We start from the raw sequence: 14195 nt of genomic DNA, 5'->3' as shown, positions 1-14195 counted from the left end.
TGTGGGCTTAGGTCGATTGTGTGGGCTTTCTTGATATTTCAACTGGGTTGTAGCTAGGTATAACAAATTTTACTTTATTTTGTAAATAGTTTAGTCCATTTACTATATTCGATAAAAACTCTAAAATGTATACTTCCAAATATTGTATAACGTGCAAACCATTATTGCAGCAAATCCTTCAACTGTGGTCTTTAATTGAACAACAATGTAAACATAGCTTAAATACAAATACATATTTTTAATATTTAATGAAAATCAATATACCATATACATAAGATGTCTAGTATGAACTAGTGGCACATCATACCGTTGCAGCAAGCTAATTCTTGTATAGGATAAAATAACCTAACTCATAAAATAAATCAAATAAAATTGATCGACTAATTGTACATCAGAATCTAGGGATCAAATATATGGCGACTATCTAAACATAAAACAAAACTTAAAAAGATTTTGATCAAATATAGAATTAAATAACCTAGCTAACTAATAAAGTAAATCAAATAAAATTGATGGATTAATCGCACATTAAAATTTAGGGATCAAATATATGAGTACTATCTAAACATAAAACAAATTTAAAAAGATTTTGATTTTATGATGGGATAATTTCAAATACACAATTTTTAAGACATTATTTGGTAACTTATTTTATTTTTTATTTTTTATTTTTGAAAGTTCTCTCTATTTTTTATAATGATTTGTTTTCTTTAAGTACAATAGTTGAATTCTTAACTAAATTCTAAAAACGAAAACAAGTTTTTAAAAATTATTTTTTTAGTTTTCAAAATTTTTCTTTTTTTTTAAACCAATGATAAAAAATAGATAACAACGGAATAAATTTGGAGGTGGAGGTAGTGTTTATAGGTTTAATTTTTTTAAAAAAATCAATCCAAATTGAAGCATGGTGATTGAACATCTAATCCGGAATAAAGAAAATAGCGCTGGGTTAAACCAAAGGAAAATTATTTCAAATGGTAAAACTGCTGAAAATCTTTACAAAATATAGCAAAATTTCGAAACTATGAATGATAGACGTTGATAGACACTGATAGAAGTCTATTAGTATCTATCAAATAGTTCTAAAATTTTGTTGGGTTTTGTAAATATTTTGATTCCTTTTTATATATTTAAAAACAGTCCTAAACCAAATATAAATGATTATTTTTCAATAACAAAAGCCAGTTTTCTGTTTTTCAAAATTATCCAAATTTGGCTATTTAGTCCAAATTCCTTTTAAAAAAAAGTTTGCAATTAAACTCAATTCAACCTTTTGGATTGACAAAAACAAGAATAATTGTTTTTTCCCATTTGAACAAATTAAAAAAAATTAAAATATGAATATTAAAGATAAACCTAGAATAGAAATAGGAAAATAAATTAAATAAGTTGGCATTCCAAAAAAGACCTTTTACTCGATATTGAATTAATTTGAACTCGATACTTGATACACGATTGTGTAAAACAAGCCTACCGTATAGACTTGATACACGATCGTGTAGTAAACGAGTACTATCGTATAGTAAACTCGATACTTGATCGTTTAGTCTCTGTTAAATAGTAAAACCTTTTTACTCGATATTGAATTCTTGTGAGATGATACGACTGAATGATTTAAAAAACAATTTTCCTTTTTATCTAACATTTACCATAAAACCGTGAATAACAACCCACTCAAGGTCGGTTATCTAGATAAGAAATATTAATTATCATATAATTAATAAATTATAAATAAATACAATAACTAACTTATCATATTATATTTATAACATATAGTTTTAATATTGCATCATATGCAATGGCATTTAATATAAATCATATTAATATTAATTCCTCCAATCAAATAATGTATCAAATACATCATATCAATTATATCACATATAATTAAATTAATTTAATTATATCATATATAATCAAATTCACTCTTGTTAATTTGAACATTTCAAACTAATCCAAAATTCTTATTCTCAACTTGAATCCATTGAGCTACCAAGGGGACCTTATGGATCTGTAGCTTGAAGCTCCAACGGTATATGAATAACTTACTAAACTCTTTAATCACGATATCCACCATCCGTTAACTGTCGGGCACTCAACTAAAGACCGATAGCTGCACTTTTCGCACTACAGATATATTTATGTGTCCATTGGATATAATCAATCAACAGTGCAATGACCCTTCACAAATTGCTCGTAAGTATAGCTAGACCAATTTACCATTTTGCCCTTGTAGTTACATCTAACTCCTTAAGTTTCACTGATTCCTCTAATGAACAATAAGTCATAGTCCCACTATGACTGAGTCCTCTCTTCGCAAGAGAGGGTGTGACCATTATGTTCAAGACACAGAATCAGCCCTTAAGGGAGCAATTTATCTACTTACCCTTACATCAGGGATGGAGTGAATTTCGTCTTGTGTAGTTGAGTTCTAGCTCCCCAATCAGACGAATCCCAAAATGGTAGGCTTGTTGAGTTGGCAATCTGGCTACTCTCACCCATACAAATTGAAGGATCACCTTCATGAGTAGGAGTTCCCAACTCATTCAGAATTCAGGTCATGTCACCTATGGTCATCTTAGTGAAATGTAAGTCTCTATTATCAGCGGTGTTATATAAAAAGACTAATCATTTCGTGGTCCAGTCTTATATAAACTCTTTGTATATGATATCTCCGCTCACATGTCTCCACATGAATGATCAGGATCATATCATTTATAACACTTTACAACACTAGTAACATCTACAAAGTGGATCGTATCCGTAGTGTCACCAGGATAAGGTATCCCTCCTTTATCCATATACTACAATCCATTTAAGTTATTAATTTAAACAAGATCCACTTGTATGTCTCTTCATACTTGTTTAAATTTACATAAAATAACATCAAATCTTAGTTTATTGGATTGAGTAAATACTTATAAAATAACACTTATTTTATTAATAACAATATGTCTTTTTCCTCTTTTTCAATATCGATTAACCTTAGCAAGAAGAAGAATAAAATATTTTTCTTTTATTCTCCTTGGCAAAAATAACCACCACCCACTTACGTTGGTGGAGAGAAAAGAATGGGAAGGGAGTTGTAACTCCTTGATTATTATTAAAATGATAATAATAATATAAATATAAATATGATAACTAACTTATCATATAATAATATAAATATAAATATCATGATAATAATATATATATATATATATATATATATATATATATATATACAATATTAAATTATATGTTATATCAAATATAACATATAACCTATAGTTTTAATATTGTATCACATACAATATAACTATAGTTTCTTTTCTCTATTATATGACATTTAATATAAATCATATTTATATTTAATTTAACAACTATGAATCCAATTCTTAGAAACTATATCTAAATTTCATTCAAATATTTATTTCCTCCCATTAAGTTATAATATATCAAATACATTATGACAATTATATCACATATAATTAAAACAACTTAATTATATCATATATAATTAAATCCCTCTATTAATTTGAACAATTCAAATTAATCCAAAAACTGATTCTCAACTAAATCCTATTGAGCTACAAAGGGGACCTCATGGACCTGTAGCTTGAAGCTCCAACTGTACATAAAAAATTAATTAAAATATTTAATTACATTATTCACCATTCGTTAACTGTCGGGTACTCCACTAATGACCAACAACTATACTCTTCGCACTACATATATATTTTTGTGTCTATTGGATATAACCAATCAATATTACGATGACCCTTCACAAATTGCTCGTAAGTACAGCTGGGCCAAATTACCGTTTTGCTCCTATAGTTACATCTAACTCCTTAAGTACCACTGATCCCTCTAATCAACAATAGATCATAGTCCAACTATCATTAAACCCCACTCGGGCTAGGAGAGGGTGTGACGCCACATTGTTCAAGACCCGGAATGAGCCCTTAAGGGAGCAATTTATCTACTAACCCCTGCCTCAGGGAATGAGTGAATTCCATTTTATGTAGTTGTGTTCCCAACTCCCCAATCAGACGAATCCCCAAAATGGTAGGCTTGTTGAGTCGGCGATCTAGCCACTCTCACCCACACAAATCAAATGACCGCCCTCATAGGCAAGAGTTCACAACTCACTCAGGATTCAGGTCATGTTACCTATGGTCACCCTTGTGAAATGTAAGCCTCTATTATGACCTGTGTTGTATAATGAGACTAAAAATTTCGTGGTCTGGTCTTATACAAACTCCTTTGTATAGAATTTTGCCGCTTGCATGTCTATACATGAATGATTAGGATTAGATCATTTGTAGCACTTTACAATAATTGTAACACCTACAAAGCGAGCCATACTTATAATGTCACCAAGATAAGGTACCCAGTTTTATCCATCTACTACAGACCATTTAGGTTATCACATAAACATGATCCAACCGTATGTCTCTACATACATGTTTAAGTTACAAAGATAACCTTGGATGTTAATTCATTGGTTGTGGTTAATGCAACTAAAATATCATATATTTTATAGACAGTGAATAAAATATCATATATTTTATTAAATACATAATGAGTTTATTTAATAATGTTTACAAACTATAGAACCCTACGAGATTTAGGGCATCAACCTCAACAATTTGTATATTATAATTACAAACTACAAAACCCACGAGATTTAGGGCATCAGCCCCAACAATCTCCCACTTATCCTAAATCTAGTAGAGTATACATCATAAAAGTCATACTAATATAAAATACACAAAAACAGTAAACTAGCATAATATGAACCCAGTACAAAATCTCTCATTTACCCTAGACTAAATGTGGCCTATCCTATAGACTCATACTCTGCAGGTGACCCTCAAACACCATAGCTGTGAGGGCCTTTGTAAATGGATTAGCAACGTTGTGCTCCGAAGCTATTTGTGTCACAATCACATCTTCTCGATGCATAATCTCTTGAATGAGATGATATTCTGCTCTATATGCTTCCCAGTTTGTGACTCATAGGCTCTAGGAATTAGCTACAGCACCAGTATTATCACAATAATGGGTGATGGGCTTAGACATGTCTGAAACCACTTCCAAATCAGTCAGGAACTTCCTGAACGACACAACTTCCTTAGTAGCTTCACAACTGGATACATACTCAGCCTCCATAATGGAGTCAGCAATGCACCCTTGCTTGGTGCTCCTCTAGACTACTGCCCCTTCTTTAAGAGTGAACACTGATCCTAATGTGGGTTTCCTAGAATCTTTATCAGTCTGAAAATCAAAGTCCGTGTATCCTATAAAGATCAAATTCTTAAAACCATACATGAGCATGTAGTCCCTCGTTCTTCGAAGATACTTGAGGATGTTCTTAACGACGTTCCAGTGATCATATCATGGATTATAATGATATATATTGACTATCCCCACTGCATAGTAGATATTAGATCTAGTACATAATATCGCATACGTCAAACTACCAACAGTCGATGCATAGAGGATCCGTCTCATTTCCTCAACTTCTTGAGGTGTCTTAGGACACTGTTCCTTAGACATAATAACTCCATGCTTGAAAGGGAGCAAGCCTCTCTTGGAGTTCTGCACTGAAACTTGACAAGCATCTTGTCAATGTACGATACCTGAGACAGGGTCAACATTTTGTTCGTTCGATCTCTAAAGATCTGAATGCCCAGAAAAAATTGCACCTTTCCCAAATCTTTCATTTGGAATTGAGTTGCTAGCCAATTTTTAATTTCAGTCAATATACCTACATCATTCCCAATGAGTAGGATATCGTCTACATAAAACACAAGAAAAGCTATTGAATTGTTGATGATTCTCTTGTAAACAAAAGGTTCATCAACATTCTGATCAAAGCCATAAGATTTAATCCAGGATAAAATCTTATATTCCAAGATCGAGAAGTTTTTCTCAATCCATAAATGAACCAATTAAGCTTGCAAAATTTTTGTTCTCAATATTAGGTTATGAATCCCTCACGTTGCTCCATATAAATGGTCTTCTCAAGATTGCTATTCAAAAAAGCAATCTTGACGTCCATTTGCCAAATCTCATAGTCATGATATGAGGCAATAAACAGGAGTATCCAGATAGACTTCAACACGACAACAAGTGAAAAAGCCTCCTCATAGTCGACTCCCTCGACTTAGGTATTTTGTCACAAGTCTAGCCTTGAAGGTTTGCACCTTCCCATCAGCACCTCATTTTCTCTTGTAAATCCATCTGCAACCTATTGGTTTAACCCCATCAGGTTGATCTACAAGATCTCAAATCAAATTGAAGTATATAGACTCCATTTCAAGATCCATAGTTTTGATCCATTCATCTTTGTCAACATCCTCCATTGCATTCTTGTAAGACAGTGGATCCTCAACATCTCCATTAGCTACGATAGCTAGGCTTTTTGTTAAACTTATATAACGAATAGGTGGGTTCACAACCATCCCACTACGTCGTGGCTCCTTCAAATTTTGAGGTGGATGTGACCTACTAGAAGAACCAACTTCAACAACTCTTGTTGAGGTGTTGGGCTCTTTTACAACTCTTGTTGAAGATTCAGTAATTTCATTGAAAAATTCATTTAACACTGTCTTATTGCGAGGCTTTTGCTTCCTTATGTTCTCTTCTAAAAAGTTAACGTTTGTCGACATAAAACACTTTATTATCTTTAGAATTGTAGAAGTATCCGCCTCTCGTTCCTTTAGGGTAACCTACAAATAGGCACAATTTTGAACGAGGTTCTAATTTTTTAGGATTTACCTCAAATACATGTACTGGTCAACCTCAGATCCTAAAATGGCATAAACTACCTTTATGACCATTTCACAATTCCAAAGGTGTTCCAGTAACACTTTTGAAAGGAACGCAGTTCAAAATGTAAGCTGCAATCTGTACTGCATAACCCCAAAACGAGTCAGGTAAGAAAGCATAACTCATCATAGACCAAACCATATCCAATAGTCTTCGATTTCTCCTTTATGATACACCATTCTGCTAAGATGTACCAGGTGCTGAGAATTGGGATACAATTCTATGCTCTATCAAATAGTCTTGAAATTTTTTGTCCATATAATCTCCAGCTCGACCAGATCAAATATAACACACACACATACACACACACACACACACATATAACTATATGTTATATCAAATATAACACATAACATATAGTTATTATATTGTATCAAATACAATATAACCTATAGTTTTTATTTCTCTAAAAAATATATGGTATTTAATATAAATCACATTTATACTAAATTTAATTATATGAATCTCATCCATATAATTAGTATTTGAATCACATTCAAATATTTAATTCCTCTAAAAATTAAACTTTATATTATAATGTATCAAGTACATTAAATTAATTATATCACATATAATTAATTTCCTCAATTAATTTGAACAATTCAAATTAATCCAAAATTAATTCTCAATAATCCATGTTGAGCTACAGATGGGACCTTATGAACCTGTAGATTGAAGCTCCAATGGTACTTGAATAATTAATTAAACTCCTTTAATTAAATTACTCAACATCTATTAACTATCGGTCACTCCACTAAAGAACTACAACTGCACTCTTCACACTACAGATATATTTATGTGTACATTGGATATAACCAGTCAACAATGAAATGACCATTCACAAATTGGTCGTAAGTACAGTTGGACCAAAATTACTGTTTTTCCCCTATAGTTACAACTAACTCTTTAAGTGTCGTTGATCCCTCTAATGAACAATAAGTCATAGTCCAACTATGACCAAACCCCTCTTGGACTAAAAAGGGTGTGATGACACATTGTTCAAGCCCCAAAATCAACTCTTAAGGGAACAATTTATCTACTTACCCTAACATTAGGGAATGAGTGAATTTCGTCTTGTGCAATTGTGTTTCCAACTCCCCAATCAGATGGATCCCAAAAATGATAGGCTTATTGAGTCGATACTCTGGCCACTCTCACCCATACAAATCAAAGGACTACCTTCATGGGTAGGAATTGACAACTCATTCAGGATTAAGGTCATGTCGCCTATGGTCATCTTGGTGAAATGTAAGTCTCTATTATTAACAATGTTATATAATGAGACTATTCATTTCGTGGTCTGGTCTTATATAAATTCCTTTGTATAGAACACTTCGCTCACATGTCTCTACATGAATGATCAGGATCAAATCATTTATAGCACTTTACAACAATTGTAACATCTACAAAGCGGGTCATATTCGTAGTATCACTAGGATAAGGTATCCAGCCTTATCCATCTACTATAGACCATTTAGGTTATCACTTAAACATAATCCACCTTTTTATCTCTACATACATGTTTAAGCTACAAAAGATAACTTTGAATGTTAGTTTATTGATTTTGTGGGTTAATGCTACTAAATGTCGAATAAAATACCTCATATCTTATTAAATAAATAAGTTGTTTGTACATTACAATTACAAACTATAAGACTCACGAGATTTAGGGCATCAAGCCCAACAATCTTCCACTTATCCTAAAGATAGTGGGGTGTACCTCATAAAAGTCATACTAATATAAAAGTACACAAAAAAAAGTAAACTAGGGCATAATACACACCTAGTACAAAATCTTCCACTTGCCCTAACTAAATGTAGCTTGACCATAGACCTATACTCTGTAGGTAACCCTCAAACACCTTAGCCGTGAGGGCCTTTGAAAATGGATCAACAACGTTGTGCTCCAAAGCTATCTACGTGACGATCACGTCCTCTCGATGCACAATCTTTTGAATGAGATGATACTTCCGCTCTATGTGCTTCCTACATTTATGATTCCTAGGCTCTCGAAAATTAGCCACAATACCACTATCATCATAACAATGGGTGATGGACTTAGACATGTCTGAAATCACTTCTAAATCAGTCAGGAACTTCTTGAGCCACATAGCTACCTTAGGAGCTTCACAAGTGAATACATACTCAACCTCCATAGTGGAGTAAAAAATGCACCCTTGCTTGGTGCTCCTCTACACTACTGCCCCTTCTTTAAGAGTGAACACTGATTCTGATATGGGTTTCCTAGAATCCTTATCAGTTCGAAAATCAGAGTCTGTGTATCCTAAAAAGATCAAATCCTTAAAACCATACACGAGCATGTAGTCCTTCGTTCTCCGAATATACTTGAGGATGTTCTTAACGGTGTTCCAGTGATCATATCATGGATTAGAATGATATCTACTGACTATCCCCACTGCATCAGATGTCAGGTCTAGTACATAACACCGCATACATCAGACTACCAACAGTCGATGCATAAGGAATCCGTTTCATTTTCTCAACTTCTTGAGGTGTCTTAGGACACTGTTTCTTAGACATAATAACTCCATGCTTGAAAGGGAGCAAGCCTCTCTTGGAGTTATGCATTGAAAACTTGACAAGCATCTTGTCAATGTACGATGCCTAAGATAGGGTCAACATTTTGTTCTTTCGATCTCTAAAGATCTGAATGCCCAGAACAAACTGCACCTCTCCCAAATCCTTCATTTGGAAATCTTTTTAGCCATTGCCTATTAAGGGTTGTAAAAGACCCTATAAGTTATTTACCACTCACTTGGTTTCTGGCTCATTCTTTTCTTTTATGATTTCCTTTTCAGGTAATAGAAAAATCCTAGTTGTTGCTTGAAGTCGAGGTCTACCACAAGATAAACTTCTTATTTAGTAAATATAAATGAAGCTAAAAGAGAGTTTTTGTAAATTTTTCTGAGTTTTATGAACTTGAGTTTCTAAATAAAAGTAATCATTATTTGAGTCAAGTTGTTCACTTACTTAATGAATGGATAAGGTGGACAATAGGTGCTATAAAAGGGTGGTATTTTTTATCCTTACACCTCCTCCCGAGTGAAAGAGGTAAGCTCAAGAGGAGATGTGATAAATGATGTATATGATACTTCAATTTCCTTTCACATTTCTCCATAAAAGTTCACACCGTGAGATTTATGCTCGAGCTCGAGGCACCTTTACTTGTATCCCCTACGGATGATGTTTGCATAGGTCAATAACAATGTGAATGGAGAAAATGTTTATAGTAAGTGGGAGAGGGACTTGTGCCAATGCATCCCACTGTCTCCTTCACTGGTTCGATGTAAAGTTTTATGCTTGGCCTTGAGGCATCTTTTCTTGTGTCACACTACGAATGGAATTTTGTATGAAATTTTACACTAACTTCAGAAATGGATAGGACTTCTTTAGTTTTTGCCCCAATCGATTTTTTTCCTACGGTTGGCTCATTAGGGCAGAAATCTAGAATCTAAAATGAAGGGTTAGACTTACAAGAAATTATTAAGTAAGTTAATGATTTCTAGACCAAACAATGGTGAATAGAAATAAGAGTTATTATGGTACAACTATTAGTTGAGAATGTCTCAACTCAATGAAAAGGTAACTGACTACCCTATGGTGGCTTTTATCCTAACTCACTAAAGTATCATTGTAAAATAAATGTTATATAGGGTACATTATAATTCTGCTAAACTGATTAGTTTAAGTTGGGTAATGCCTTAAATAATTAATATAAATAATTTGTATGATTTCAACAAACTTCATTATGACGAACGCTACTTTGAATTTTCTAAGTGTAAATAAACTAAACGAAGATAATTATACTAGTTGGAAGAATACTATAAATACTGTGCTAATAAGAAATGACTTGTGGTTTGTTCTGGTTAAGGAATGTCCTTAAGTCCTTGTTGCCAATGCAACCCAAAATGTTTGGGAGGCATATGAAAGATAGGTAAAGGCAAACGAAAAGGCCCGAGCGTACATCTTGGCTAGCTTATCTGAAGTTTTGGCCATTAAGTACAAAACCATGGTCACAACTCATGAGATCATGGATTTGTTGAGGGAAATGTTTGGACAATCGTCCACCCAACTTCGTCATTATGCTCTTAAATTCATCTTTAATGCCCGTATGAAATAGGGGGCATCTATTCGACAACATATTCTAAACATGATGGTCCACTTTAATGTGGCTAAGATAAATGGATCTGTCATCGATGAAGCCAACTAGGTTAGTTTCATATTGAGGACTCTACCTAGTTTCCTCCAGTTCCGTAGCACCGATATTATGAACAAGCTTGACTACAACCTGACCACCTTTCTTAATGAACTACAGATTTACCAGTCTTTGATGAAAGTCAAAGAGATGAAGGGAGAGGCAAATGTTGCCTCATTCTTTAAGAAGTTCTACAGAAGTTCGACTTCTGGAACTAAGTCTGTGCCATCTTCTTCTGGCACCAAAAGTGGAAGAAGAAGAGGGAGGTCGGGGGAGAACTAACCCTACTATGGCCTAGAGGGACAGAAAGGCCAAGGTTGCTAAGGGGATTTGTTTCCACTGCAACTAGGAAGGACATTGGAAGAGGAATTGTCCCAAGTATTTGGAAGAAAGAAGAAGGCCAAACAAGGTAAATGTGATTTACTCGTACTGAAAACTTGTTTAGTGAAAAATGATGATTCTACCTGGATAATTGATTCAGGCAAAACTAACCATATTTGTTTTTCTTTTTAGGGAATCAGTTCCTAGCATCAGCTGGAGGTTAGGGAAATAACGATGCAAGTTGAAACTGGGCACGTCGTCTTGGTAGTTGCAGTGGGAGGACTTTGATTACTTTTACGTAAATCTTATTTATGATTAGATAACGTATTTGTAGTTCTTGTTTTGAAAAAGAACTTTATTTCTGTAAAATGCTTGCTAGAACAAAACTATTCTCTAACTTTCAATGTAAATAAAGTGTTTATTTATAATAATGGTGTTTTCTTTTTTTCTTTTTCTTTTTCTTTTTTTTTTTTTTTGCTAATCTCAAAAGTAATAACTATATGTGCTAAGGTTGTTAGCATTTAAAGCTCTTCTTAATACTAAAATATTCAGAATTGCAATAACTCAAAATAAAAATAAAAAGTTTCTCCAAAAGAGAATGCCAAATTTGGTACCTAAAAGTAGGATGTATAAATCTCAATAAGATTGAGAGCTTGGTTAAGAATGGACTCCTAAGTGAGTTAGAAGAAAATTCTTTACCAATATATAAGTCATGTCTTAAAGGCAAAATGACTAAAAGATCTTTTACTGGAAAACGTCATAGAGCCAAAGAGCCCTTAAAACTTGTACATTTGGATCTTTGAGGTCTTATGAATGTTAAGGCAAGAGGAATGTTTGAATATTTCATCTCTTTTATAGATGATTATTCAAGGTATGAGTATATTTACCTAATGCAACATAAGTCTGAAATCCTTGAAAAGTTTAAGGAGTATAAGGTTGAGGTTGAAAATACATTAGGTAAAACAATTAAGACACTTCGAACTGATCGAGGTGAAGAGTATATGGGTTTAAAATTTCAAGACTATTTTATAGAACATAGAATTTTATTCCAACTCTCAGCTCCTAGTATACCTCAGCAGAATGGTCTATCAAAAAGGAAAAATCGAACTTTGCTGGACATGGTTCGATCTATGATGAATTACGCTCATTTGCTTGATTTGTTTTGGGGCGAGACTACAGTTTATATTTTGAACTGTGTGTCATCCAAGAGTGTTTCTGAAATACCTTTGGAATTATGGAATTTTCGTAAAAGTAGTTTATGTCATTTCAGAATTTGGGATTTTCTGGGGCTTAATCTTCCTTTGTTTCGATACCTTTTATGTCCATGTTAGGAGTTTTTTATATTCACACTCCAACTTGAGGGGGAGTATTAAGTTATTTATATATTATGTTATACTTTTTGTTATTTTATTAGAAATACAACAACAATTTGTTAGTAGTGTTGCGCTCTAGAATGGTGCAATGAATGATAGTCTTATGTCGTGCTTTGAATCCTAGATGAGATGAATAATCTACTTTAAACAAAATTTTTAGGCCCAAGTGCAAGTTTAAATCGAGTAGTCTCAGTGAGGTCCAAGGTCGAACACAAGGACATACTATTAAAGTGCAAATGATTGTTTGATCTTATTGCAGTGGATAGCTTTCAATTATGCGATAAAAATGTGGTTTCCTAACTAATGAGTCACTTACAAATAAGGTGGGACGGATGATGGCAAGTGTGTGAATGGTGATGCATCGAATGAAGGTGAATATGTAATGACAATTATAATCACTATATGAAGCAACATGCGTTGGAAATAGAGAAAATATCAATAACTAGACAAGGTTTGAGAAAGGTCCATTAACATTTTTCTAAGCAGTACATAAGTCATGCGTTCATGCTATAAACTCATAAAGTAACGAACCTCACCTCTTAGTGTTTTTAGTCACAATGTCCTATCTCTAGGATGTATATGATGGGTTTTGATTGACACAGATTAACTTTATCTCTAAAGTCACTTCTTTTCTTGTTTAACAAGCTCCACAATCACATACTCTCTCAAGCAATTGATTGTTTCTACCTAGACCAATCACTCGATTTGATCTCAATAACTCACTATGTATGCATTAAATAAGATGAACGCTTACTTATGCACAACTTAGTAAAAATGCTAGTTTATCTTCCTCAACCCATTAAGAATTTAGTCGCTCATGCTTACGAAAAAAGATATGGATGGATAAAATATGGAAGAACTTATATTCATATTAAGAATAAAGAGTTTTTCAATCTCTACAACTTAATACAAAATGAAGATGCCAAGAAAAATGTAATAAAAAACAAGAAATGAAAATCCCAAGCCGAAGGTCACAATTTATTATTTCAATTGGCTTTAATGATGGGCGCTTCAATGTGGTTACAGCAGTAGTGGTGGTCTCTCTTCTCTTTTTTCAGAGAGGAAAACTGACCTTTCACTTAGAATTCTTCGAGAACAAGCTTGAAGAAGTGGTGGCAATGGTGGAATGAGAGAAAATTTGAGGAGAGCTTTAGCCTATCTCTCAATGGGAACTCTCTCCCTTTACATATCTTTAATGGCTATTTATAGGCCTAAAAAAGAATGTTGTTTGCCTCTCTCTAATGATTTGCTAACACCTTTGCATTTAATTTCATGCCTTTCTGCATAAACTATTCACGTCACAGATTCATTGGTTCTATTGCGACTGTCTTAAATCAACTATCAACTTGCATCTTAATGTGACATCCACTACCCACATGTTTTGTCGTTTTCTTTTTTCATGTTTCATTTCATCATGTGGTTTTTTGCGTTGGAAAATTGGGCGTCAATCTGATCGCTTTCTTTACATCCAT

Source organism: Benincasa hispida, chromosome 2, assembly GCF_009727055.1.
Source record: "Benincasa hispida cultivar B227 chromosome 2, ASM972705v1, whole genome shotgun sequence".
In the NCBI taxonomy this organism is placed as follows: Eukaryota; Viridiplantae; Streptophyta; class Magnoliopsida; order Cucurbitales; family Cucurbitaceae; genus Benincasa; species Benincasa hispida.
This window is presented reverse-complemented; position numbering follows the sequence as displayed.